We start from the raw sequence: 27644 nt of genomic DNA on the forward strand, positions 1-27644 counted from the left end.
CCTTCCCCATCTTCGTCGCCCTCCTCTGGACACTCTCCAACAGTTCAATGTCCTTTTTGTACTGTGGTGCCCAAATCTATAAACTCTGATAATATCTTGGTGCTGGATCCGAGATCTGCAGAGGAAAAGGGCAGTACTTAGCAGCCAAGAGGTGCCCTCTTCTTCCCTGGCAATAGCAGGGACCAGGGAAGATTATCAGCAGCAAAGCCACAAACATATTCATTAACCTGAGGAAACTATCAAGTAGGCAACATTACAGCCACTTGTCCCCCAGCTCCCTGAGGGTGGACACCCAGGACATGGTGGGCTCCCAAGGAGAGGCTGGAGAAGAGAGAATGTAGCAGACAGCAGCGAGGAAGACAGACTGCCGATCTCCGCAAAGTTTTTCAGATAGCCGATGGAAATCATCATTACAAGTGGTTCTGGGAATGGAGAAAACAGTGCTGAACTTTAAAACCTAACAGACTCCTAAGGGATGATGTATGGAAACAACTATCCTAACTGACCTTCCTAAAAACTAGAAGAATGGCAGCCTAGGAGAACGATAATAGATTTTGATCTTAGGGAGGTCAAGATAAATCTGAGGCTGTTGAAGATATGGTGGATATATAGCTCAACACACAACAAGGAATGTGACCTATGTTTTTTAAAAACATATCAAGCAGAACTGAGTGGAAACCTCATGAAGTTTTATTTTAAGTAGTCTCTTAAGAGATTTTTCAGGCTCTTTCTAGTGATTATGGGATTTTGCAGTATTTACTATAGCTGTGTAGCTACATATCCTACACAACTGCAAATCGGCTGTGCAGACAAATACACTAATCTGAATATTTAAGAGGCAGAAGTCAGCCACGTAGCAGAGTTTTTCATGGTACATTAGAAGATTTAGAAACAAAATCTATTAGCATTCTTCTGCACACAAAAGGTTGATTTAGGGGAGACTACAAGAATTAATCTGCAGATATGGTAATGCATATTAACATCAGAAAAATCTGCTGCAGAAGATATACACGTGGTTGGGAAAGTTTGGTTGAAATAAAGATTTAAGTGCTAGTTGTTTTCAAAGGAAAGGGGTCATCCTTGCAAGATGTTATTTGTACATTAATCCAGAGCATGAAATAGTTATTCATTTATTTTGTATTACGAGAAGATAATATCTAGGAGTCTGTTTTCATCACAGGAAATATATGAACAAACTGGCTCTTTGCCTCAACTGATGTTTTCTGGGTTAATAAGAACGCAGCTCTATGCGCGACACGCTGCAGCAGCATGCTGCACAGGGCTCGTCGGTACGCTGCTCCACGCCAGAAGGGATCAGTTTCCTGATTTTGCCACTCCATTTCTTTTCTTAGAGATCTATTGTGCTTGCAAACCCTTGGCAATGGTAAAGACAATTGTGTGCTGGATAGGAACAATTGTGACTACCACCATCATTTGTGCACAAAAGACGTGCTGGGAAGAGGAAGCATTATACGGCTCCCTCTCCCTCTCTGTGTGCGGTCACAGCCCGTGCTCAGCCTCACTCTCCACCATCCAGTTTGTCCTCCTGTGGTGGAAGAGGTCATCTAGTCACTGGCAAGTAGGAAATCTCTTAAAGGCAGGGGCAGTTCCCAGAAGAGAAGGGTCATCATCAAATGCATCAACAGGGCTGGCAGCCTTCACCACATCTGCAGAGTTAATTGCTCTTTCTAGTTCAGTATTGGATGTAAATTCCCTGGAGCTTAATGAAGCTTGTTGGAACAGAAACGAGGAGGCTGCACTCACAGTTATTACTGCCCAAACTGCACAAATTCTTTGCGTAAAAACAACTTTGATCATCAGTGATTGTAAGATGGCTTCTCTCTCAAATGCAAGCTGCACGTGTAATGGTTATCTTTTGCAAAGAGACTGCCATGTACGCTTCTGGCAGCAGTTGTAAGGAGAAGTACTGTGTCTCCCAGCTTGAATTCATGATCAGCTCAGCAGCACACTGTTATAGAGAGCATTTCAGTAAAACAGTACAACCCTATATCCTTCTGAGATTCATACCCACACCACTAATACCACTTTGTTCTTCTTATGCATGCTTCTATATCTTTCAGAGCTACACGGGGGACACATTTGCACAGTAAGGCTCTGTCCATTTTGGAGGACTTACCTTCAGTCCTTCACATGGCCAGATGGAAACCAGGATGTCTTCAGACTCAACAAATACATCAAGATATCAATGACTAATAATAATATTTTCCTTTGAGAAGGTTTCCGGATTATCTGAGACAACAAATAATGTCTCTAAGCTTTGCTCCATCCAGCTAGAAAGGCAGCAAGTCAGCACTCTCATCCGTCCTATGGCCAGAAATGGAACTGCCCCTTTGCCTCAGGGTCCTTACCCTCTTTAGATGCAGGAGTGATGCAAGGAAGGACCTAGGAAATGCAGCAAAACCACAGAGGCCCTGACCAGACTCATGAGAGAAAGGAGGAAGAAGGTCAAAAAAGAGAGGATATAGTATGGAGCCATAACTACTGAATCCCTCAGAGGGAAAATGGTGGAATTACGTCAGTTTTCAGAAACAAAGATTAAAATGCCTATTAAAAAAATAAAAAAAAAGGAAATACTAAAGATCAAGGAAGCTGTCTCCAAGTCAGAGTCCAATATCAACTTCACAAGTATCAAATGGGAGATTTTCAGTTACTCTGTGCACTGAATACAAACCGAAATCTAGAGATTAAATGTCAACAAATGAAGGCAAAGCATTAATCTATTGTGCCATATCACCTCACTCCCAAATCACTAACAAGCCACTATCTATCTTATCTCTGCTTCACTTATTGACAGTCTCCATTTGTTTCATCAAGAAAAGGGACAACCCATTCAGGACTCAGCATACATCATCCTAAGCAGAAAGAAATACTTTGCAATATCTGCCAGCTAAATGACTGACTTTGTGCGCTACACACAGACTGCACCTTGCTCTAGCACAAAAGTAGTTAGAAGAGAAGTACAAAAAACATAATTTTCTGTGCTCTGTACATACATCTCTCTCAGATATGCACAATCAACTCATTCTCCTTGGAAAAAAGCAGGAACCGTCCCTTTTTAGTACCTGTGCAAAAGAGAGCTAAGCTCTTTCACAGCCCATACCAACACCCAGCTGCTCACATCAGCTGTCAGGAGGAGCAGGCTTTGTTCTCTGGAGATTTGGGTAAAATTATGCAACCTCTAGGACAGCTCTCTGGGAACGTTGCTTTTTGTCGAAAAGAAGCTTCCAAGCAAACCACAGTCAAATACAGCTCAAGAGCTGTATTTAAGAGCTTCCCAAGAGGCCAAATTGTCCCAAGGAACCCAGTACCTACATGAGGTTCCTCACAGGGAGGAACATGAGACATTGCTCTTTACAATCATTGGATTTCTAGGGGTAGAGTAGACCATTTTGTCTTTGTTCACTGCCATAATGTGCATAAAAAATATGCACATATTGTACTGTACATACCGTTTTATAAAAAGGTCTTGTGATAATCAAGAAATCTTTCCTTCACAGAGATAAAATCATAAAATGAACAATCTCAATAAAAAATAAACTTATCCAAATGTAGCTCCCTTTTAACCTGTGAGATGCAACACCACAAGCACATACAACAGGGAAAAATAAAGCTTTTGTCGGCAGCAGCTTGCAAGGTACCTGCACACAGATCACGTACATGTGAAACAAAAGTGCCCGAAACAAACCTGGGATTTCTGGTCCCTTGGCCACTGGCACTACAGTAGGTGTGAGATTCTTCAGTAGGAGAAGTTTGGTATTAAAAGTCAAAGGAAGGAGTCAGATGTTGTGGACCGGATTTATTTATAATGTGACTGTTACATTTTGAAGTCAAACCTACCAGAACTGTAAAGATGTTTTTACAGCATTAAAATATCAGCAGACTCAGGCACACAGAGCTGCTACAATTCACCTTCAGTTGGTATTCAAAATGATTTCTATTTAACAGAAAGGTCTAAAAGTCTTTTTTTTTTTTTTTTAATTGACAGCTGTGAATTCTTAATGCATTTGTGTAGCAAAATGATTCTCTGGCAAGCAGCAAGGCCAAAATAACCAAACAAAATCACAAAGTGCACCAGATCCCAGGTACAGGCCAGCACCAGTGACAGATAATGGACCTGATGGACCATTCGTCTGTTCCAGTGTGCCTGCACTCAGAGCCAGTAGGGAAGAAGTAGGGAGTAAAAGAAGCCGACTGCAGATTAGAAAGGAAAGAAGGAGAATGATGTAGGAGAGACAGCTGAAAAGAGAATCTTCTCAGTGACTTTCCCACTAACGTTTTCGCTCAACATTAAGGCAGAAAAGAAATACTTGCACTTTGCCAGGTTAACTACTCTGAACAAATATATTGCAAACTGGGCTGAGGAGATGTAAAATCAATGCTCTAAACATGTGTCAGTGCTAATATTGGCTCATACTTCCACAGTTTACAGCATTTAACCTGCACCTGAGGGAAGTGAATAATTATTACATCAATAATTAATTTTAAGGCCATCATGCTAACAACAACTGAGCAAACTTTGTAATTTTGTTATGACAAAGTCTGGAAAAGCATGACACTTCACAGCAAAACTAGGTAGTTTGGCCAAAATCCTGCCTCCCTTCCGTACTTTCTTATCAAGTGTGATTTTTGTGCTGCATTTATTGTTGTAGTTACAACTGCTGGGTTACAGAATTTTAATAAAGGCATAGAACGGGATGTCAGTAAGTTGACTAATAGTAAAGTTCAGATAAAATCATTAGACGTAACAGACTAATCAGATAAAAACAGAAGGTGAATAAGTTCACTGTTAAATCTGAGGGAACAATATTCTCACTGTTCAAGGAAGAGCATAAATTATTTGCTCATGCAATACAGTATTCACCTCAAAATGTGTAACTGTACTTTCTAATATAAATGCATTATAATTAGTTAAAATAATAAAATGACACATCCTACGTGTTTATCAGAAAATGTATAAAGCAAGCAGATAAAAGTGCCTTTACCGGGTAATATTTCAGGATTGTTCCACTGTGTGCCAGACATCTGCAACAGTTTACAGTCATGGATAAGGGATGGGCTGTGTTGATAAGCACGGAATCAGACTGATACAAGCCTTGGCTTAGTCCTTAATGCTAAAGTCTCTGCAAATGTGAAAGCTGGGCTCTGGAGATAGCAGACAAATGTCATGTTTGAACACATGATATTGGGGAAAACTAACTGGAGGTCCTAGAAATAGAACTGCTGTGAGGGAGCAAGACCACGAGTGTACTTACTTCCCAGATAGCATCTCTACTTCATTCAGGACAAGATGGAGGAATACAGATTAGAGACATGTCTACATTGCTCAATCACAGGGAGGAAAACACTTTTAATGGAATTATAAAAGTTTGAGATACAATAAGCATATTCAGGTCACCTAAGCCATCCTCCATCACTTCTGGAACCGAACTAGGCCACGTGACAAATGTCTCGGCGCTTTGTCCAGATTTGTTTCAAATTACAGGAGAGGCTGGGAATATGCCTGAAGGCAACACATATTCTTTTCGCTGAGTAAGAATATACTAGCCAGGATTCTTGTTGAGTTCGGACAGGATTATGTTTTTCTTATGGGATGTGGGAGCTCAAAACACCTTTAATTTTACTCAAATGGTTTGTTGCTCATAGTATATTTCTATATACTTATATACACTATATAGTTTCTCATAGTATATTCCCGGCCTTATTTTCTGACGTGCATCACATTATTTTACTAGTTAACACAATATCTTACCAGGTAACAGATTGATTCCTGTCCTATTGAAAGTTAATTCATTTTTTGTGATTTTTTTTTTTCTCCCACCATTTAATCAAGTGTACAGGCACTTAAATACTTCCCAATTTTAGAAATTGAATTACCAAAATAAATAAACAAATTAACAGCCAGATAATTTCCTACTGGGCCCTACCACTGATGTGCTCTCATCAGTGGCCATTACGTTTACATGCACATTTCAGTTTCTCAGTTTTCTTAGCATTGGCAAGCTTCTTTTTACTTCATAATTGCCAGCCCCTCTTTCCTATACTTTTTGTGCTATTTATTCATACAGCTGTTTGAAAGCCATGCTGGTCTCGTCTTTCTTCTTTTATTAAATGGGACTGCTTCCTTTTGGGCAATGCTTGATTTTCAGTATGTGAAAAATACACCAGAAAGACATATGTGCACACACATACACAAACCATTCGTCTCTTCCTGTGCACCGTGTTTGTTGAAATTTCCAGTTACATTACAATTCACTTGTTTTGACATTCTGCTCTTCTAACCTTTCCTTTTCAAGTCTTAACAGAGGTCCTACTTAGTTTTGTTTAATCCTTTCTTTTTCTGTTACCAACAGATTAATTTTAAGGTATTGTTATAAAACATACTGTAGAAAATAAATAAATACCGAAGGTTATACAGAAGCAAACCAGTGCTTTCTTAGGAAACCAGGTAGCAAGACCAATTTTCCTCTACGAATATTTCCCGGTGATCCCTGCAAGTTCAAAGCCATCATTTGTGCTTCCCTAAAAAAATCAGCTCTCAGAAACATCACAGACCTGCACTGTTTTGGAAAGCCCTAGTTTGAGGAAAGGAAAGGAATCAGGAATAAGAAACCTAGGAGTTACTGGCAGTAGTGAAACTTGGCAGAAGACTCAGGAGGCAAAATAATGTTCGCTCTTCCCTAAATTGTTTAAAACAGTGTGAGAAGTGAAGTGGGATCTGTTCCTTTCTAGAGGTCAGCCTTGAAACAAAAAGGAGCTCAGTAGCTGACAGATGTGCAGAAACACTGCTCCAGTCAGCATCAGACACGGCACAACACAGGCTCTTGGAGAACTAAATTTAGAAAGATGGGAAAAAAAATAAAAAGGATTTTTCAAGCTCAGAGCTAGCTGTCTTTCTGTGTTCAGGGAAGCCTGCACTAATAAAACAGGAAGGTACTACTTTAGTTATTGGATCAGGAAACTATGAGTGCCAATGCCCAAAATACAGCATGCACTGGGGCCATCAGCGCTGGGTCCATTTCTGGCAGGGCAGAGCACCCAGCACCTCGTGGCAGCACGGGCAGCCACGTGTGGCTGTGTCCTCCTCACCCAGCTGCTGTGCAAGCCCAGCGTGAGCTGTGCATGCTGCTCAGGAGACCTGAGGTGTGATGCCCAGGTGCTCGGGCAATGGTTGAAGAAGGAACTTAAATAGAAGCCGAAGCATCTGAAGAGAAACATTCAGCAATACTCTGCACAACAGCTATGGAATAAATGAGGTCTCCATTTTTTTGTTTGTTTTTAATTTTTGAAGTCACTCAATGTGTGTTTTCCAAGCCCTGATCCAAAAGAAAGGGTTTTCCATTAACTCCTGCACTGCACATCATCCTGAGAGCTGCAGTACATCTGCAGCTGAACACAGCCTCTCATGTATTTCATACTTCCCAGTCAAAATCAAGTACAGCATTTGAATAACAGAGATACAACTTTCCTGTGCAACATGTGCAGTAACTTCCCCAAAATTTAACCACCGGGAAAGCAACTATTCTACCTGTTAGCACTGAGCTGGGAAGTAATGTAAAACTTGACAAAGCCTCTTGAGCTGGACCACCAGCAAGCCGTGATGCAAGGAGAATATTACGTGAAAACTGCTGCTTTACTACAGTTTCAGAAGAAATGTCAGAAAAAAAAAAATTGGTGCTAAGGTAAAATTATTAATCTCAAAAAAATGAAGCCTTTTTATACAAAGACAAACAACAACAGAACAAGCTTTGACTCCTAAACTTTCCGCCTTTTTTTTCATACCTTTCTAAACACAACCCCTATTAGTGCTTGTAACAGTTCCTTACATTTCTTTGCTTTACAGAGCCCCATAATATTTATTTTAGCCTAGGACTATTTTGCTATCACAAACAGCTGAGCATACGATATGATTTATGAAATCTCCAGCATTCCAACGTGGGGTTTTGTTGCTAATGCCACTTCACTGTTTCTTCCCACTCCACCTATTTAATTTGACTTCTTTAAATATTTGTAATAGAAGTAGAACTGCAGTCATCGTGAAAAATTAATTTTAAGGGCAAAAAGCAGATAAATCTTTACAGCAGCTCTAAATATCACCTCACTACATTGCAGAATAAATCTGCAACCATTTCTTCAGTAACAAGCAGCGTCACAAGTTTGTTTTCTTTTTCCATTTGCTGTAACTATCATTAAATATTAAGTAGACAAAAACCCTGAAACCACAACCCACAGAAGACTAAGATTCCAGAGGAAAAATAACAGAGACATGGAGAGTCGTAGAAAATTTGTGCCTGCTCTGTTGGAAGACCACCAGGTCTCCAGGCTGCACAATCAGCTGCTAAGAACGTAACATCACATTACACCATGGTGATAACTGCAGAACAAAAAGCAAGAACAAGTTGTAATTATTTTTTAACTTTTTTTTTGTCAGACAAGGTTACAATCAGGACACACCATGGTGTTGTGTATTAATTTCAATATTCAAAAAAATCACTGCATTCTGAAGTAAAACTTGGTTGATCCCCATGTGAGTAATCAAAGGCACAGTTTAGCTTGCATAGCAGATTTGTATTATGGATTTATATATTATGGGCATAGCTGCACTTATCAAGGTGATCTTTGACAACAATAAATATGACTTAGAAAGCATTACTCCTCTCCTTCACATTCCCAAAACCATATGCTGGTTTCATTGCTGCATTATCACTGAAGTGACAGCAAAAGCTTAACTTGGAACAATACCAGAAAAAGGATTTAGTCTGAAAATTTCCTGAACTACTTTTTGAAAAGGTACATTTCATCTCAGGTTTTAAAATTATAGTAGTGCCAATTCCAACTCCTTTATTTAGTGACTCCATCAGGAAACAAAGAGGACAAATCCACCATTACCCCTCTCCCCCTTCAAGCAGTTTAGTGAATCCCAAGCCAGTAGACTAAGGTTAAATTCTATCTTGAGAAAAAATAGCACTGAAAAGACGGAATAATATGCAGACATAGCAGGACTCTAGGATGTATCATGTGCAAGTGAGCTCCTGTGTTGGTGCCATTCCCACTGTAGAGGGAAAAGCAAATTTTCCCTTGAACTTCCCCATTGCATAAGTCAATTCAAGCTGTTCACCATCACCACATCTCACCACCTTCTTCCAGCATGTCTCAGAAAACAACTGGGTGCTCCCCTCCTAGGGCAGCTGTATCCTTCCCCAGCTCCTCACCAGTGACCATGGTCACCCCCCCATTATGCTTCTCAGTTTGCAGTTGTGCATTCTGCATCTCTGCCAAAGAGTTCACCACTGAGTTGCAATGCCCTGGAGTATCACATTTCTATTCCTGAACTGGCAAAACCTCAGTCTCCTTTGAAGTTTGCCCTTCACTAATGGATAAAAATGGATTTTTACAGCAGGGGCTGTAGTCTGCTTCATTTTCACTAATTAACACAAGGACAAGGTAGACCGTGTCACATGTTTAACCTTTAACCAACTGCTCATCACCTAACTGCAGACCAACAGGGATGATGAGGGCAATGCCACCTAAGCCCATGAAAGTGGAACAAAGGAAGATAAGTATCTTTAAAAGCACTTGTTGTGTACTCAAAAACAGAAACACTTTGGAAGCATCATACTCTGTTTTACTCACAATGAAGCTCATACCATGAAAAAAATACATAAATATATGTATATATATGTATGTATGTCTCAAAGGTTGGAACAGAGCCCCGAGGTTTCAGGTTATGTGCAATGGGGATTTCCATTTACAAGTAATTAGACTGACCTCCAAATACACTGCAGAACCAAGGAGATCACGCTAACCCTAGTAATCATAAATATTCTTGCAAAACCATCAGGTATTCATAAATTTCCATTTCTAATAGAAGAAAAATGTTATCTAGTTACATTTTTTAAACTTTATTTATCATAGTTAGTAGAAGTAATACAAAAGGGTTAGAGTGATGAAATACACCCTACAAATGGAGCAGCATTGCACAACCAGTTTTCATTTTACATCAAGAACTTTTGTGCAAGGATCTTTAAAGTAAGTATTTTTCAACCAGCTTATATTTTTAAATGGAAATAATAAGAATTAGAAATATAAATATATAAAGAAAAACTTAAACCCAGACAAGATCCAAAATTAGCTAGGATTATTGCATCTTTCCTCAAGGTAACAGAGCCAGGGAACCCCAAATGTTGCAAAGGGCAAAGTTTAGGTCTGGCACATGGAAGTGGAAGCAACACAAAAAGACTCTCACTGTAGGCAAAGGTTTCAGAGTTTGGAGTTATCATCTAATAATGATAAAAAGAAGCTTCCAAATGGATAACAGAAATAAAGATAGAATCCAAAACTGTTTTTAAACATGGAAACTGTAACCAAATTACTGAATTTGTTTCCTTTGCATTGTTCCTAGAGGAATCCCTCTGAGCAAAAATATATTAAAAATCATCTTTAAAATCCATGGGACTACATGCCTTAAGGAAAGAATTTATCAATAGCAAACAATAAAACAGCAGCATTTACTACTTTAATAAAAAATTACCATTTGCTTTGTTTGGTTTCTAAGATGCTTATTTTCTTCTAAAGGAACATTTGCATTAATCTTATCCAGCATTCCATTGTTTTCATTCTGCAGTTAGCTAAACTTCTCTTGTGCTCGATAGCATTGCTGAAATTATATATGACAGGGCTGATACAGCTATTCACTTGCATGTTGAGGCCTGAATCAGTAATGAATATTTCTCAAGCTGCTTTGAAGATTTCGTTATGAAAATAGAATGAAAATGTGATTACTGTCACAGTAATACTGCCAGATTTCTTAATGAGACAATATTCTTTATTTTGTCTCAGACAAAATTTTACAAATAATACAAAAACATGATTAACACTTAAATTAGGATCTGCTGTATTACACTATAGATGAAATTTATGCAGATGAGTCTTTTCCTCTCATCCTTCACAAGCTACAAAACAAAACAAAAAAACTCTTCAGATATTATCATTTTCTTAATCTAGGTAGAGAAACAGAATACAAAATAAGTAAATAACAGGCTGATACCAATGATATCCTGGACTGACATTGTAGATTGGCTCTCTCTCCATCCCTAGTATTTCCTTAAGCATCCCCTCGTGGTTTCTCCCCCATCCTCTCTCTAGAAAATAAGCCAGATCTCCCCAAGGAGTGACAAGCAGAAACAAGCCAACACTGAAACATAGGACCTGAACATCCATAATGCTTTGACAAATTCGGAGTAGGATTTCATTACTGTAGTTAATCTATTATATCAAATACATTACAAAATAAGTGACATTTTTCTTATTCAGAAAGACTCAGCCTGCAGGAACAAGCATAGCACAGGTCAGCCTGAGGGGCACACCAGAAATCCAGGTGTGGAGCTGACTGCATCCACCTCCGTCACACCCGGTTTAAGGTACAGTCCTGCATCTCTCTGTGTCAAGAGAGCTAAATACTCTCACAATATTATTTTAAATGATATCATGATATTCTAGAGCTTCAAAGGGCTCTCTAAACCTACCTTTTTTTATGACACAGAAAGAAAAACATATTGGACCCTAATTCTTTAACTATCACCTCATCTGAGTTCTACATATCTGTCAGCAACTCCATAGAAATACAGTACATGTTAATAGCCTAACTGCCAGGTATTTTATAGGAATACTGTCATTAATTGTGATTTAACAGAGAAAAGAAGACACAACAGTGAAATACAGGTAAATATTTTTGTGTGTGCATGCACATACATACACAGATAAGGCTATTTACTTAAAGGGAGTATCTTACAGAAAATCCCTGAGAATACAGTTTATGTTCAAATATGCCATGTTTCTTACTGTGTTAAACAGCATGAATTTGTCTCCCAATCATTTAAACAGATTCATTTTATTTTATTTTCCAATTTTTGACAGACGGAAAACTGGGTATTTTAAGTTACTTTGTAACCCAATAAATGCAAAATGCCGCAGAAGAGATGAAGTTAAAAAAAAAATTAGAAAAAAATAAAAAATAAAAATGGGTTTCACCCTGACCAGTCAAGTATTTCCTCACTGAACTGCTCTGGAAGGGCCAATGCAGCACTAGAAAATGTACATGGGGCTGAAAAAAAAATACATAGGTCTTCTTTTGGCTTTGTAATTAGTATCCACACAATGTTTATAATAAAAACCATTTACTTAACAGTAAAAATATTGTAATATACTGACCATTGCTTAAATGTATTTATTTCTTCCTAGTGCATTTGTAACAATAGCTTTGAATGGCTAAATTAAGCTCTTTGACCCTACTGACAAACTAGTTGCCATTTTCTGCAAGCCTAGCTTTCCACACACAGGTGTATCCAAAAAGCTGGGCTTAGGCTTTGCTAAGGTGAGCAAAGAGATGTGTTTCATCAGTGTCCCAATGTTAACCATACTCATCAGTGCTGATAGACCAAAGACGTGAAGCTTGTGGCTTCTATGCCTCAGTAGAGTAGCTCTGATCCGTAACACACAAAGCTTATACTTTCAATTAATAATTATCCACATGAAGCTGGTGAATACCAGCTCAATCACAGGGACAGGAGGTCTTTCAAGGAAAGACTGACAGATTTTACTCTACTGTTCAAGGCACAGTGCTAAGAGGTCATTTGAGTTCTGATTAATTTTCATGGGTACAGCAATTTTTCAGGCTGACACAGTACTTGTCACTGCACAGGACTTTTAAATTCTGCTATACTTCTTTCTCTTGTTTGCAATATGTAAGTCAGAAGTAATAAATTCCTTTGTTACAGTTTTGTGCTATGTACTTGGCAGGGAATATGGGAAGATGGAAGAGAAGGTGAGCAATGACAAGGACATCAGCAGAGCTGCCCAACAATGCATGCTCAAGCTATAGCTTAAAATTCAACCTTGTCTTGGGACTGTGATACCAGGTATTTTTGCTTGTGACGATGCGTTTGAAGCTTGAAAGGGCACGGGTATCAGATTTAGAAACACTGCCTTAAGATGTTTCCCTTCACAAATATGAAGCTGCCTTTTTTTTTTTCCAAGCACTCCCACTTTTTTTTGTTTTTGTTTGTTTTGTTTTTTTCAGGAATTGACTAAACTTATGTTTCATTCTCTTTCTTATTTGCTAAGTTCATATATACGTGCAATTCCTGTAACTCACGGCTTTTTAGTTTTATGAATCACTGTACTTTATTTCAACAAGCACAAAGAGAATTCAGCTGGGTTATCTGCCTGAGACTCAATGAAAAGCTGATCCTAATGACGTGGCTTCCATCACCATGCTATTTACATTCCTCAGAAAATTTACAAACAAAACACTTGAAATTAAAGTAAAATTATTCTCTAAAGGTATGACAGATTTATGATAGAAGAGGTGAAGGATAGACATTCAAAGCTCCTATATTTCCAAAAAATATATATATGAACAAGAAATTGAGAGAAATAAAGAATAAAGAACAAGAAATTACCACTTCTTTTTCCATTAGCTTCTCAGAAATCAAATCACAGGGTGCTGGTTTGCACAGTTTTCAGGTGATACAGGAATCATGACTCTGTTGTCACTTGCTTGTATTTTTTCTTCATAATAATAATAATAATTTTCATCATAATAATAATTATCACCCTTTGTATTCAATCAGACCTTGTGAATTACTGCCGTAGATTACAATCAATAACTGCTTGCAACTGAGGTTATATGGATGCCATCAGTACATGTGGCAGGATAAATCACTGTCACCTTCACCCCGCTGCCTCTAAATGATACCAGCATATTTTAAGGCAGGTGTCACTACTGTGGAAAAAGCTGTTTAGTACGTGGCATTGAAAGAATGAGAAGACCAAAACAAAAAAAGATAGCAAAGGAGCTGTGGGGAAAAAAAAAATAAAGAATCACATCCTATAAATGTCACCAAATATGTAAGAAAAAAATCTCATCTCTTTTCTCACAATGTTTGAAAATAAGCTTATTATTAAACTCCTTGATAGTCACTAGAGGCAGATGGCTTATTACATTAATTGTTATCATCCTACTGTTACATTGCGCTCCTTGCATCTATGGGTTTCACCCACCTATTGTACTGTATTAAACAACCTCTAACACATTTGAAGAATATATGTTTTTGTGATGTGTGTGGACAGTGGCTAAAACAGCAAGGTCATGTTTTCTGCAGGTACCCTTGCAATACAAACAGCAATAAAATCTAGGGGAGAGGGGAAGGCCAATTACAGGAACAAGCTCATCAAAGGAAGAAAGATTTGCTGGGAGAGAAAGACTACTGTTACAGCTGGTGTCAGCAATCTTAGGAAACTGAGGGACCAAATGTTAGCTGGGACGTTCCAAACGAATCCTGAACTATAAACCAAACGGTAATAAACAAAGCTATTTGTCAGTTGACCCCCCTTGGATGTTGTTAACAGGCAAACAGCATGCCCATAGCCTATGGCAACCCACAGGCTCCCAGTGATAAAATTGTGACAGCTAACAGATGAATCCTTTCTGAATTCTATTAAATAAATTAATAATCTTAGCAGCATCATTACAGCAAAACATCCATCTTCTGCAACAGCTGTTCTTCCATTGCTTGTTGCATTTATTTGCTGTGCTCTTGCCCTGCCTTATGCAGTACTACTAAACTCAGAGACCGAACTTCAGTACATCAGTAGCCGACCTGCAGAAATAAATCGTTTGCATGTTTTTATGCATTCCCATCAAGTTTCTACAAAATGAGCTTTTGTTTGAACAGAAAAATATTTCTAGCTATTCTGTCTCTAAAGTAAACAACGAAAATTTGTAGTCTAGTGAGGATCAAAGGCAAACCTTAAAAAAATACAACTAGGTTTCAACTAAAAGCTTTTCTGAATTTTTCAATGCAGCAGCTGAGGTATTAAATTGAATTTAACATGCTCTTATTCAGTCTTTAACTGACTTTCTAATGACAAATGAAACTTGCTGGAAGATAAAGCATGTCCTAAATGTATCAACTCCTATCCAACTGCTTCTCAGTTTGTTCTAGAGTTACAATCTGCACCTCTAGAAACAGAAAAGAAAAATGCTATTAATGTTTTTGGGAGAGAGTTTCCAGATGAACACAGTCAAGATAAACAAGTAACAGTTTAGGAGAGAGAAGCAACAAACTAAAAAAAATCTTCACTCAGCATATTAGGCCCAATGATCAATTCTCCATGCCAGCACCTCTTTTTGAATTCACAGACCAATAATTTGTTATTGTTTGTGATACCCAGACACTTGTATCTAATTCTGGACCTGTCCGTGGTATGATAACACCTTTCTTGGGCACTTTAGTTTTGCTATACTCACTACACGTTCCATGAAGGAACACACTTCAGAACCTGCTTTTGTCAGACACTAAATTATTTTAAGATTAACTTCCTTCAAGCACTAAGCATACCTTGCACACACATGGCAGTATTCCATTCACCATCAGGATTTGCAGGAATTTCTGGTTACAGTAGAATTTTGCCCTATTTTTAATTAATTTCTTTTGTCTTCTCTAACACAACATTGGTGTTCACTCAGACATTAAATTAGCACAAAAATACAGATCTGCAGATCTCTGTATTGCAGGGATCACCTCAGTGGTATGCTTGAAACAGCAGTAATTGTTGTAGAAGCATCTCAGGGATTTGGCTTCAGCAGCTGTATTCAAATGTCAAACCTAAATGCACAAAAATCGTGTTCTAGTTCTGGTTCTGACTCACTTTCTGAGATTAAATTCAGTTCCTATCTTTAGGGCATGCATGTGAACTGAGGATAATGGTACTTACCCACTAGCTACAGAATACATTGAAAATTGTGGCTGACAAAGTATTTGGCCTTGAATTTAGAGTGAGACTAACTTGAATTCAGATTAAAGAAGTAGCCCTTTACGACCCTTGAAAATCAGACAACACAATTGCTACATCATTACTTTATCATTTTATATATTTTCACTGTACTGTCTGAGAATCTCACAGAGAAGGGGTAAAAAATAATGGAAATAACATTTTGTGAAAAATGGAATTCTGTATAGAAAGACATTTTTACAAAACTTACATTCCAGAAGGTTAGGAAAATGCAGGGTTAGTGCACTGTCAATAGACTGTGCATATCTCTCTTCAACAACGGACACCGTTCAGGTCTGTGTATTATAGGAATGTATCAGACAGCAAAATGCAAATATTTTTCTCAGAGCATCACAGAAAAATGTTTAACAGATTTACCACTCTAAGCCTCAAGAATGTAAACAAAAGAAATTTACTACATCTTATCATTCTTAGTGAGATATCACGCCTACATAAGCATTTCAATGATCAGACAGCAGCCAGGAAAACAATTTGAGTGTTTTATAATGTTGGGAGAATACAGTTAGGCCTAGTCAGCTCCCATCTGCTCTAATTTCTATCAGAGTATCTATTCTTGTCTTTTATTTCCGTAAGCTGATGTTTGCCTCGTGCAAGGAAGGATTGCCAAGGGCTTCTATGATTCTTTTTCTTCCATTCAGTGCTCCAACGTGACTCTGGAGGGCTGTGTCAGAAGGATGACATGACAAAATGTTATCACGGTTAGATACCGAGCCAAAATCTCCTTCCATTAACTGTGAAATACTCCTCACCCACCCTTTTTGGTTTCCTCCCCACACCTGCTATGGCATGGGAACTCCATTAGAAGAATGTATCTTTTTTTTTCCTATTTCCCATATCTCTTTTAGTATGAAATCATGTGATGATATCTGTTTCTATCTGTAATGTATCTGCGAAACGTGTGAAAGGAACAAGACCTAATACACGTTACATAGTGGTAAGATGAGGATTCTAGTAAATTGCTGTTCAAAGATAGAATTACAAGGCGAGTAGCATGAACAGGGCTAGGAAAGGTCTAGGAAGTCCTTTTTATGACGAAGAGCACATTGTCTTTTATCTCCAGCTCCATGTACTGCAAAGAGAAAGCCATGCTTATGCTTTCCTTCAGAGGCAGAGCTGCTCTGCTCCTCCTGCACTCGTGCCCCCCGGCACCTCACTGAGATGTGCGTGTACAGCGTTGCCTGTAGACAGACACATCACAGACCTGGTCAGGAGCTGATGCAGATTAAAGGTGATAGGGAGAGAGGCAGCAGCAAACAGCAGCAACAGGGTTACTTAAACAAGCACAACACTTGAGAGTAATGTTCCGCTACAGCCTGATTCTTCCCAGCCCTTCTCATGGCGCGCTTAGGGAGCCAATTTGCTTAACACAGGGTCACACAAGCCATTTGCGAAGACAGGGACTGAGGAGGGAGCCATTCCTGCTCAAGTCCTTCTTGGATCACAGCCAGAATATTTTACAGGGGAAGATAAAATTTAATTAAGTTTTATAGGTTAAAAACATTTCTTTGCTGTTGTTGTCTGTCATAATGGTTTAGAAATGCATAATCAAGTCTTTTTCCCTTTCATCCACACATTTGTTATTAGATCATTGCCCTTGGGAGCTCAGCTGTAGACACTAATTTTTTTGTACTTTTAAGTGACTATTGAAACATTTATTCTGAGGAAGAAGTAGACATATGGCACAAAACAAATGTGTGGCACAAAAAAAAAACAGACAAAACATGTAAAAAGATCTATGGAGATGGAAGACTGACTAATTTTTGAAGGCATAATGTAGACATCTATTTGTTCATTGAAGGAGCACTTTCCCTTACAACGTATTATCAGCTTTATATGGGCTCAGTTGATCATGGCACTAACCCCTCTGGGCAGGTGAGAGCATTCAGGCTCTGCTCAGTCCTGAACCTCTTCATGCTTGGGATCACGGTTGCTGAAAAATGGGTTTGGAAAGGGAAAATTTTGGATGATCTCCCTAGAGCATTGTGATGGGAAACAGGCGGGCCCAAGTCTGACCCATTTAATGGAGGTTGAATGGGAATCTGAAGCCTCAGCTGCAGATGCTGCAGAGCACCTCTGGCTGCTGGGCACCAAAATAAAAAATAATAATAATAAAAAACTAAAGGAGGGTGCATTACAAGGATTTTTGACCGCCAGCAAGTCCTACCTAGGCAGAAAGAGGTAAGCATGAAGTATAGTATTCATTTATTGGTTCCACAAAACAAGTCAAGATTTCAAAATCTAAATATTCAGTTTTTCAGCTACGTTGTTTTTCCTTTACATTTTTTTTTTATTTTAATAAATGAAAATCTTTTTTCAGAGTTAGCAAAATACTATATCAGCCAGAAACTTATCTTTTTCTGTCTGTAAAAGGCTGCTAATACTAACTATAACAGCGTGTCATTTCTTAAATGATTCATATATTTGTAAACATATGGAATCATAAACCACAGAAATATTATATCAGTCTGCGAATTGCCTGTTCAGTATTTTAAACAGAAATATGTGCTCTTATTTCAGAGACACCTCCTTAGATAGACAAGCACGCAAAGTACACAAATTATCTATTTCTTTATTAGTACTTTGAGAACCTATTTTCTGTAACCAAGGCTGGATACCTAACAAATTAGACTTTATAAAGAGACCCTCTGTAAGTAACATCCAGCAATTTTGCAGATGTATTCTCTTTTCTTACCCCATGTAGTAATTGGTTTCTACTGCTTTATTTTCCAAATGAAAAATATTTCATCAAATTATGACAGTGACAAATTCAAAGAGTACATAAAAGCAGAAGTGTCAGATTACACCACCTGGATACAACTGCCATATAATGGAAATGCTTTCTTCATCTCTTACTGCGATCCATTTGCCACCACTACCACCACCAGAGATATTTACACTGTAAAATAACTGATGTTAAAAGGATTTCAAAAGTGATTCTGCAACTACTAAATCATTAAGCACTATAACGTTACTCTGAGCCAACCTAGTGGTAGGACTCCTGGTTTACGGACTGAAGAGCTGGCTGCGGACAGACGCCCACCAGCGTGCTGCTATGGTTTATCAAGGTCCACTGCAGAGATGGCCAGGGTGCTGCTGACCTACTCTGTGTTGTATGCATGGCACAGATCCCTTAACTCTGCACTGAACACCAGTTTGGGGTGGAAACCAGTAGAGCTCTGCGCCACAGTGGTGGGGCAAAACTTGGGTAAAGGAGATCTCATCGTAACTCTCATTTCCACCGTGGACTCTACGTCATCATGACTTTCACTTCCAGTGCACTGCAGCAATACGTGAACCAGTAATTACAGTTTATCTGAGTTGCTGAGGCACTCAAAATTGGTCGCTACTCAAGAGAAAATCAACATCCATATGAAAACACAAGGGGCGCCAGTTTTGCTACTGAAAGCATTAGTGGAAGTAATACAAACAGCCATAATTAAATTACAGATTCAAATTAAGGATTAAAGCAAGCTCTCCATGAAATACAGTTCTCTTGCTCTTATAAACGTATATGGATTTTTCCTCTTTTTCTAGGTTACTTTCTTAGCCTTAATCTTAGAATCAGACTTTTCTGGCATTGTTTACATATTCCTTTACTCATTAAGTCTATTCATACTATTTTTCTATAAAGTTTCCATTCTGCAAAACACTTTCACTGCTTTTCAATCGTATTGTCCTTCAACATTCTCTGCTATTGGTTTTCCTTCTTTTGCTTTCTTTGTACACAAATTGTCCATTAACACTTTTCCGTTCTTCATCCCAACCTTACACACCTCACCATCCACCTCATTGCTCCTCGTCCCATCCTACAGCTCTGTTCTCTCTTCTATTCACATCGGCATGGCCCCTAATACCTTGCAAGGGCAGGCCTGGTCACCTTTCAAACGCAGCTGATAGCATTACAAATGACAGGTTGATGATAGAGTGAACTGCAAGTATAGTTCTCCAGATACAGATGAATATGAACTTCTAAGGATCCAACACAGCCTTTTATTTGGGGGCAGGAGGGCAGCCTGCTACTGTTAGAGACTTTAAAAGCACCACTGGTTATGCAGGTTTGTTGAGCCATAACTCTAGTAAGGAACAAAACAAAGATGAATCACGAGGGCCTTGACTAACCTGGAGAATTGGCATTCATTGTGGCCCATTCCCTGCTCCCTACTGGAAACTCCTGGCTGTGCAAGGAGCAGACAGCAGGAGCCGGCCCTATTCATCACCAGCTCCAGGAACAAAGTTAAGGAATGGTGCACTCCAGTAGTCTTGCCCTCCACTTTAGAGAGCTTGCTCTCACCTGGTGCGTGGCAGCTCAAAAGGTAGCTTCTGCCATCCCTCCCCCCATTATTATTGTAATGGCCTACAAAGTTTCCTGAGGTCCTTTCAATTCACTGGTCTTTGGACCCAGCATCTCATCTTGAAGAGATGAAAGTGGACGAGTAAACCATTCAGCTCAGAAAGTGAGGTAGGTTGAAGTGGCCTAAACAGCAGGAGCTAATTAAATTCAAGGTACATCCAACCCAATTTGAAGTTCTGTTCTGGCTGACCTGTCCTGGTGATCAGGTCATGCCGTATGGGAAGCAGAAAAGAAACCTGACTGCACTCTAACGTGGTATCCAAAGCTCTTGCTCAAGAGGCAGCTTACAGTGCACATGGTACAGTGTTAAAATTAAATAGACTGGGGGTGATCAGTGGTTGCTACCTTATTTATATCAGTGAGGCTCACCTAACAAATGTACATAGGATAATGTTTAGGAATGAGATCACTATTCATTACTGTATGAAGCGAGTCAACTCATTTTTGTGTCAGACAAAGAGGGCCCCCAGCTGTCTTATTGCACCACGTTCCAGCTGGTGATAAGCGAGAATCACACACAAAGAGGTAATCCAGACTGAATTGCACTCTTCCTGGGGTGGCAGCCAGCCCATAGCAATCGTAAAATTTGGTTCCATGCATCCATATCAACCACTTACGGAGTCTCAACTCAGAGCTTCAAACTGCTCATAAATTTCTTCATTCCTTGGTGATTTGGGGGCCCTTGGGGTTCCACAGGATGGTGTCATCCGCCCAATGTCATTCACATGCCATGAACAAAAGGACTGAGATGGATTATATGAGAGTTGCCCACACTGCAGATAAACAAGTTCTGAGACAAGCTCTAAAGTACTGGTTTGTTTGCTCTGGAACCCTGAAGATGCTGTTAAGGACTCACAGTAGAGGATTAGCAAATTTGGGTTTGGTTCTAACCTTAGAGCCACTCTGGCACCACCAGTTAGATGCAGCCCATGCTCCCATGGCTTCATGCCCTCTGCATCAGCTAAATCTAAGATGGAAGTGAAAATGCAATGTTTCTAGCTATGAACTTCTAAACCTCAGGTTTATGGTGTCAGCAAATCCCAGAATTCAAATATATGTATGTATTAGACATTTCACAATCAAAATTTTAGAGAAAATTCTGAATCGTGGACCTTAAAGTCTTGGAAAATAAGAAAACATAACTCTTGATTTCCTGTTATTCAGAACTCAAAGAATTTACACCCACCGGAGCTTCCAAGGACGCACAGGAATAATCTAATTCCTAATGGGAGCAGCTGTTACTTAGACAAACATGTCCAGAAGTATCCAATTGTGTTAGCTCCCATGCAGAAATCAGGACTCTCAAAAATTTAGTACCCATCCTTCCAAATTGCAGCACACAGATATACTAAAATTTCCTTCACTGTTGTAATAAGATGGTATAGAAAATAAAATAGAGAAACTAAGCCACTGCCTCTGCTCATTGAGGAACAAATGATGATACCTTCTTCTGTTTAAGATGCTGAAGTCTTCTGGATAGCATTTTGACTCCCCAGAATTTGGTTTAAGGAATGTTTTGTTCCCACAGCTTTAACTGCCTGCTTAGTAAACTCCAGAATACCTGCCAGTGGAATTATCCTTACAATTTTTTGCAACAGACTGCTTGAAAAATATAACAATAGTACAAGTAACAAACCATCCTCTTGCAATGGCCCAGATATACACAGTAAAGCATAAGCATGAAGCACATTAATGGCATTTCCAAACCTCTGCACAGCATAGAGAATACCCACAAATCTCAATTCCTTTTCCATGGTGACACCTGTAATTAGCAACACATTTTCAACAATTTCCAACTAGTTCTTCCCTTTAGTACCTATAATATCACAAAAGCACTCAGTCACAGGTGTAAATTCCATTGCCCTTTATGCCTGCATATCTAATGTTGGCTTCAAGTCCCAGCACTTCATTGCACTCATAAAATTTGGGCCACAATTTTAAACCACATTAAGACACTTGGAAGTAAAAACTTTAATGGTCAGCTGGAAACTGGAAAAAGAGGTGGAATTAAAACGTTTAGACAATAAAGGAGTATACATGCATTGTCAGATCAAAAACTGGAGAGATTATTAGTCCTCATGATCAAAACATGCAAAAGAGCAACTCTAAGCCTATATTATTTCTGATTTTCATTCACAAGAATCGGATCCTAAATAATCCAAAAATAACATGAAAGATTTATTTATTTTTAAGAACTTTGTAGGAAGTAGGGGAAAAAAAGTCTGTCAGGAAAAAAAGTTCATAGTTAATAGCTTCTTTCCAGTTTTGTTGGACAGGTGTCCAACTCCTAAAAGTTACTTACAATCCAAGTAAAAAAATAGCTCTGATTTTCTTTTGGAAAATATTGAAGGGTCACAATTCACTGAATTAACCACATCTTTAAATCAATGGTGTTTTCTTATTCCTTGCTCTTACACTTATTGTCCTAATCCAAGTTATCCACAAATACAGAAAAGACAATTTTCATTGATGCATCGCTATGCAGTAATCAAACAGGTTTTAACAGAAAATTCAGACTATCCTGTGAATCTTGTTTACACTGTGTTAACTCATGACTATCGATAAATACAGTCTCGTCCTTATTTTGATAAGACTTACACAGCAATCTGCTGTTTTTTATTAGTCAGATGAAAAAGTAATAAATGCCATGAACGTGATATACAGTTTATCCTTCAGGCAATTCCAGTAGCTCAATTGGGTAATTACACAAAGCAATTCACATCTTTTCAGCTAGAGTCAATAATGAGCAGTTACGTCAAGTCCTAGAAACATGGAGGTGTTACTGAGAGTCTGCATGCCTCTTACCCTCGGCACAGAACAGAGGTGTGCCTGAACGCTCCCATAGAAATCTCCAAACACTTGGAGTTCCAAAACTCAGCCTTCAGATGCATGATTGAGGCTATGAAGTCTCCCGTACACCTGCAACATCCTAGTGCTTTCAGTATGTCTAGCTGCATGATAACTGTGTTGGGCCAAAAATTTGGCGAGTCTAAAGAAAATCCTCTCTGAAATGGAAATGGTAGGACAAATACCGGACTTTTTGCAGGCAAATTGCTGGAATTTAACACTCAGTAGTAAAACAGAACTTGAACATCTTCCAGGCAAATACATTAAATAAATTAGGACACAGAAGGAAAGGGAGAGAGATAAATAACGTGCAAGAAATCTTTCCCCAAACTCAAAATGGGTTATGCTTAAAGTACTACATAGAAACCTAACCTTATACTATTTAATCTGCTTCTACCGCATAGAAAATGGTCCATTCTCTCTTCAGACTGAGTTGTAATCAGATTTTTTTTAGTTCCACTTGCTTCACAGATCATGTACAAGTTGCCTTATAATGTAAGACCTGTAATGGGTAATCTACTATTCATGCCAGAGATAAAAACATCAGGATTGCCATATAAAATAATTGAAAACACAGCATGACACTAGCTGTACCTTTTAGAATGCCTATTTTGACATATTACTTTTTCCTATCAGATCCCTCTTCAGACCCAATAATTTGTAATAAATTACATTAATCACAGCAGCATTAACAACATGCCTAAGGCAGACAGGTAGATACACATATGTAATGGCCTAATTCACATGGCAACTGATTGCAGAGAAGGAAGGAGAGGAATTTCATCAGCTCAGTTTCTAATCAAAGAAAAGGTCAAGTTTCCTGTAGCTGTAAGTCAATTGTAGGAATGATTAAAGGTGCATCCACCTGCCTGGCAGGCAATCCTTACTTCACCCATTGCAGACCTCCCTGCAGCCTGGCTCCTCTCCTCTCCTCAGAGGGAATCAGGTGTCTGCCAGCAATTAGCCCTAATGAGCCAGTAGTACTTTCCTGAGAGAGATGTTGACAAGTTTAATTGCAGAAAGCAACTGCAGAGGCTCTGCCTGCCTGTAACTCCTGATGTACCAGGTAGTCTGCAAAGCTCATGCACCTTACAAGTATACCTCTGGACAGTAAAGTTAGGTGAGGATGCCAAATTGCTATACTTTGTGTAAACTCAAGAGCAGTTTGGGTTCAGCACTTGGAAAATTGCACGCATCCTGAGTGCAGGCAGCTTTGTTCATATTTTGAGTACTGATGTCTGTTCCAAGTTTTGACTGACTTGCTCTCCAGTTAAAACAGTAATGTTTTCTGTGAAACCAACACCTTACGTTTTATTTTTGTAGATATTTTGTGGTGTCGTTACATTAATTACACTGTAGTTACTCTGATTACAATATGGTTCTAATTCTGATGTCTGTAATTACTACCACTTCATATAGCTAGAAGCTTAATTTAACGCCTGAATTAATTTTAATTACCTCTTAAGTTCCTTACTTTCATATTTGATACATGCACTTACTGCAAAATTTCACTATCAGAAGATTAACTTAATTACCTTATTTTCAAGTGAACTTTTATTCCTGGGCAATTCCTAGTGATCTGCGTGCTCACGTCTTTAATTGGTCTCTAGTACATTACGCATTTCTGTGCTGGGAATGCACTACGTTAATTGCATTGTCCTTTTTGTGTCTGGTAATTGCATAAAAAGTTCAAGCTCACATGTGTGACAGTGATGACATTGGTTCAGTTTAATGCGTATAATACAACCTTAGTGTGAACCATCAGCAAAATGGTGCAAAAATTACATCAAGTTCTTATTTTCCTTAGTTCTAAAAAGACTAAAGTCAAGAAATCGATCTCATGCAAACAGTTCCACCAAGAGATGCTTTGGGATGCCATGCAGTTTTCTCATAAATTCATAAACTTCATTCATATTCATTGGTTCTCATTGTATGAGTGTATGGTTATTGTGTCACATAATTGTTCCAGTAGGTCAAATGAAAAGAGATTTGCTCCAACCTCAGGTGCCAAGTCCATGCCTAACGTGCTTCATTTGAGTGGACCTGACCACACACTTCAAAGCTAAATTAGTTTCAAAACCAACAGGGTCACCAATGAGTACTACATGAAGGTCCTCCATACGCCTCCAAAACACCAGGCAACCTCTCATTGCTACAATGACAGCAACTCCAATAGGTATCCAGCAGAATTGCATAAAAATAATGTCATTGGGTCATTAGAAATTTTGAGCAGATAACAAAATAATTAGATATGAAACTCACTCATTGTTATCTTTCTGACAAGGTAAAGAACTATTATATCATTTTGGATAGTGAGCAAAATAATTTGGACAAGTTAATGTACTGCAGGTTAAAATACTGTAAGCACCTTTGAATAATTAGAAACATCAGCTAATATTCAGCACAGTGAAATGCTTTCCATTCACAGGGTTTAGATTTACCTTGCAAACTCTGAAAGCAGAATTTGACAGCAAATGACTAAAATGGATTTTAAAATGATCCTGGTCCTTCATGGCAAGGACTGTGCATTTTTACTATCTATAATACAGTAAGTTCCTGTTTCTTAGCAGACCCTAGAAACAACCATATGACAAATAATCATGTCTTAAAACAATTAAAATAAAAAGGAAAGCACAAAAATAACTCACTTTTTCTAGTAGATTTTCTGAGATGCATACAATTTTAAAATAGATGTCTAAATGTTGAGTTGTAATTAATGCATCTAATCTAATCTTGTCAGATAACTGTTGTAAAAACCAAGATTCGATGCATTTGCCATTTTATGGGCATGCCTAGGAAACAGCTTTTATTCCCAAGAGAACAAGTGACAGCAGGGGTTGACTTTCTGTATGAGCTGTTCCACCGACTTTGATAACACCACTCCAATGGGCAAAGTTAAGCATTGTTTTAGAACTGAAGTTTACCGATAACATACTTTACTGATAAAGTATAATGATGTCTAATATAGAAAGAAAATAAAATGTTACAAACCATTACAAAACCAAATGAGTTGGTTTCTTTAGGTAGAGAATACCTAAATGAAGTCAACAGGAACAGCAAGAACTTCTCCCTTCAGAAAACCTGTTTTATCCTGTGAGACATGCAGAGAGCACTTACACTTCAAGAACTGAAAATCTCAGAAAAACAACATTCTCAGTCCATTTGTTACCTTTTCTGTTTGGTGACCGGCTTTATATGGGCACGGTGAAGAAAGGTGATGACAAATTCTGCTCAGTTATTCAAATTCCTTGCATACAGCATTTCTGATAAGTTAAGGGTCTAAATTTGTTTCACCAGTGTTAATGTGCAAGTTAATTGGAGGTCTTATATGAATCCAAATACACGACTGAAGATTGATTAAAAAAGCTGTACGAAAGGTACTCTAAGCCAATGCTCTTTTACTCTGTCGATTAGTTTCTTGATGAGATTTCACAGAGAAGAGAAAGAAATTAAGTAAAGGGAAAAAACGGCATCAGAAAAAAAAAAAAATCCAATGACTCCATTTAACTAAGTACAACGGCTCCTTTGCAGAGTGCATGTTGCCTCTTTTTCTATATGTATACAGACATACATTCAACACATCACATACACAAAGCCCTAGTGGCTCTTCATTCACCCTCCACATTTCATTCTTCTCACATTCAATGCCTCTTACATTTCATTCTCTAGATACTGCCAAAGCAAACAGAGAGAGATGATGCTACAGGACACCAAGCACTATAACTTTCTATTCAGTTGATTTTTTTTATTATTTTTTTATTAAATTATTATTTTTATGTATGTATATATATTAGACTGTTGATATTCAGAGTTATTTTTATAGGATTTGCAAGGTTTTTAGAAAAGCGTTCTGGATCTTTTTCAGGAGTGGCAAGAGCTTTTATTTTGAGGAAAATTTATACAAGTATCAAAAAGTTATAGGGTTAAAATAGTGTCAAAATTCTCTGGCTTCCTTTTTTAGCTTAATATTAATGACCTAACCAACAGCTGGCACACTTCATAATCACACAGTATATGTCTACTGTTTCTAATGCTTATTTCCTTGGTAATTGAAATACCTTACAAATTTGTAATTAAACTGTTGCTTAACAACTCTAATTTAATGTGAGATAGCTGAAGCATTAGTGGCCTCTGTACTGTTTTTTTGTTTGTTTGTTTGTTGGTGTGAATGTATGTGTTTAAGACAGCCACAGGGAAAAAAAGGTGTATTATTTTGACTGGTCAAATTGATATCCTGAAATCAGCTGTTCAAGTTTGAACCACTGACCTCATTTTTCTTATAGAAGGTGGTGAGAGAGAGATGTGGCACCAGGCAGAGGTCCTCTTTACTACAAATCCTGCCTGTGCCAATCTAAAAAAGAATACTCATCTTTGCCTGAAGTTTCTGAGTCCTATTGTAAATAAACAGTAATAGCAGAAATAGAAACGTGAGAGATTTGTCAAGATGTTTAATTGCTCAGGTCTCCGTGGAACCAGATGTCAAGTGTGATCCTTTCCAACAACTTCTTACCTTCCTGTTCTCATTGGCAGCAGCTTGAGTGGTAAGAGAAACATCAAGACAAGGCAAATATAC

At 38.4% G+C, this 27644-nt stretch overlaps 1 protein-coding gene and 1 long non-coding RNA gene across 2 annotated transcripts in view; one reads left to right on the plus strand and one right to left on the minus strand.

Moving 5' to 3' along the window:
• Positions 1-27644, minus strand: part of DPP10 (dipeptidyl peptidase like 10) — a 494333-nt gene that overhangs the window by 319396 nt on the left and 147293 nt on the right. The window lies entirely within an intron of this gene.
• The window catches only part of LOC308197966, a 74707-nt gene that overhangs the window by 13678 nt on the left and 33385 nt on the right, over positions 1-27644 (plus strand). The window contains exon 1 of the long non-coding RNA XR_013953484.1: positions 1-27612. This exon is cut by the window's left edge and continues 13678 nt beyond it. This is a non-coding gene — a long non-coding RNA (uncharacterized lncRNA). The remainder of the gene's footprint in view (positions 27613-27644) is intronic.

The sequence above is a fragment of the Anser brachyrhynchus genome (assembly GCF_964034855.1).
Source record: "Anser brachyrhynchus genome assembly, chromosome: 7".
Taxonomy (NCBI): domain Eukaryota; kingdom Metazoa; phylum Chordata; class Aves; order Anseriformes; family Anatidae; genus Anser; species Anser brachyrhynchus.